Consider the following 2,668-nt stretch of genomic DNA (forward strand, 5'->3'; position numbering starts at 1 on the left):
AAAAACAGTGCGTGACACCAAAAGTGGTGACCTATTGAATCCTGTTCCTGTATTTTTAGAATCATTACGCAATCACCACAGAGTGAAAAGAACAATGGGTCACTGATGGCGGTGTAACAACCAAACTGAGCCGGGCGAACGGCTGAAAGGCAGAACGGGCCAAACCATTTTGGGATTTACACGGGGGTGGACCAAATACATCCTTCAAAATATATCGTGTTTATGAACGCAAGATTTAGTATTACTCCTAAGATCCTAACTTTGGAGCCAGGGGGGGACATGTGACGTTGCAGGGGACCAATGTGACGTTGGCAGGGGACGTGACCCCCCCCGTCCCCCACCCAATTGCGCCCCTGGGCGCAAGCACCAGTATAGGTGCTGCCACACTATGGAAAGAGCCGCGCACGTTCTCGGCTGCGCGCAGTTTTTAGACAGCTGGTGGTTGGAAAAGAAGCTCCACCTCCGCGGACTTTTTGCGCGACGGCCAGATTCCCGGAAACGCTCTCCTCCGCGCAAAAAGTCTGCGGAGGTGGAGCTTCTTTTCCATCCACCAGCTGTCTAAAAACTCGGAATTTAAGCTGCGCAGAGCTTAAGAAGTGCGTGGCTGTCGACCGTTTTGCGCTTAGGTGTGGAAAGGGCTTATATGCCGGTACCACAGTTCAGGTAATACTACTACTACTACTACTACTACTAGGCATAATAATAATAATAATTATTACTCTGATAATAATTACTGGGACAAACGTTACCATTGGGCAGACGGTCAATGCAAAGCGACATTTACACTTGGTTCATGTACTGTATCGCGCATCTTCATTAACGACCCTTATGAGCATGTTAGCAATGTTTGAAAGTAACTGTGTGTGTGTGCGTGTGCGTGTGTGTGTGTGCGCGCGCACGCATACTGTCAACTGTATGTAGGCCTATGTATGTATTTATTTATCACGACAAGCCTTAGGCCTTAGTTTACACAAGAAGTCAATATTATAACTATGATGAAGGGAAAATGCACCAGTTGCAGCCCTTATATGTCTTGCTGGAAATAGGGCTTAGACTATTTCTATTGTTGCCCACTAGACAATGTTAATGTTAAATTGCATACTGTTTGTTTGTTAAATCATGTACAGTATGTGTGACTTAAACAAAATTAATGTAGGCTATTATTGAAGCCAGTACACTAATGTGAATTTCTGTTTGATTGTTCTAGGACCAACTGAAAAGAGACTTTCTGCAGAGGCTACTCACCAAAGTTTCCCAGATAATGCAAAGACTGCCTCTAGATGTGGATTACTTGAGATGTGCAGTCAACCAAGAGATGGTTATTTTTAGATCATTGTTAGGCCAGGTTGAGATGCCACAGGATGTCATCAATACGTTCACTGAACTGTCAAGGCTTCTTAATATACAGGACAACACTAATCAGACCGAGAGTCAGGTGCCACTGCCAGCAGTGTTACAAGGAGAAATAGGACGGCCAAAATATGTTGTGTGTCCTCAGGAACTACAAAGCCTGATAGAAATGGCCCTACCAGTGTCATGCATTGCAAGAACTCTAGGTGTATCTGAAAGGACAGTGAACCGGCGCATGCATGATAATGGTCTTTCCATAACCCAGTGCTACAGTAACGTAAGTGATGAACAACTAGATAATTTGGTGAGATCAGTGAAGGCCAGAACCCCACACGTGGGATACAGAATGATGAAAGGAATCCTGCAGTCCATGGGACACCGTGTCCAGTGGAAGAGAGTGTCTTCATCTATGCATCGTGTAGACCCAGTTGGTGTAGTCTCACGATTGACAGCGATGGGGTGTGTTGCAAGGAGGACATATTCTGTTCCGGGTCCTCTTCACTTGGTACATATCGACACAAACCACAAACTCATCAGGTAGGCCATACATAATGTAAGCTTACATGCTATTTTAGATGTGCAGTATTTTTGCTAAATATTTCTATTCCATATATGCTATTTTAACACCCTTGTTTTGCATCAAATTAATCTAAAGTGATTCTATTCTCGCCCCACCCCACCCTCGTCCCTAAAAGATATGGCCTTGTTGTCTTTGGAGGGATTGATGGCTTTTCACGAAAGGTAATTTATTTAATTATCATTAATCATACATTCATTGAGATGACAGTTGAAAATTATAGGTCTACTGCTAAACTTGCTATGGGTAGGACATTCTAAAAGGAATGATCCTATAGGCTACTATACCTGTATACGGTTCTCTGTATGCATGTTATACCACAATAATAACTGGTGCATAAAAGCATGGATTGACTAGATTCACTGGTCTTAAAATGCTTTTATTGCTTTCCACTGAATTATGATATCGTCTGCTCTAGATCATGTACCTGGGTGCAGCAGCCAACAATAAAGCATCCACTGCAATTGATTTCTTCTTGGAGGCAGTGCAAAAGTATGGCTTTCCATTAAGGTAATCCCAACCAATATGTGTGGTCCACCATGCTAGGCATGCTCAATTGTCAACAAAGTTCACACCCACAACACCAGAGGGAGTTCAACAAACCATGTTCAACCCAGATTCAGCACAAACAAGGGACTAAATTAATTTCGCTCCTATGCCACTAAAATGTGGAATGCCCTACCAACAGCCATTCAGACATGCAAATCCCTTGACTCCTTCAACACCGCTCTGAAAGGGCAC

The 2,668-nt window shown here is 43.6% G+C and overlaps 1 long non-coding RNA gene across 1 annotated transcript; it reads left to right on the top strand.

Annotated features, from left to right (window-relative positions):
* The first annotated feature begins 1,279 nt into the window (after nucleotides 1-1,279).
* Nucleotides 1,280-2,384, top strand: LOC306929677. Its single transcript, XR_013790827.1, has 3 exons — nucleotides 1,280-1,887; nucleotides 2,046-2,091; nucleotides 2,346-2,384. It is a non-coding gene; the product is annotated as an uncharacterized lncRNA (long non-coding RNA).
* Nucleotides 2,385-2,668: the final 284 nt, after the last annotated feature.

Source organism: Electrona antarctica, assembly GCF_951216825.1.
Source record: "Electrona antarctica genome assembly, chromosome: 9".
NCBI classification, from domain to species: domain Eukaryota; kingdom Metazoa; phylum Chordata; class Actinopteri; order Myctophiformes; family Myctophidae; genus Electrona; species Electrona antarctica.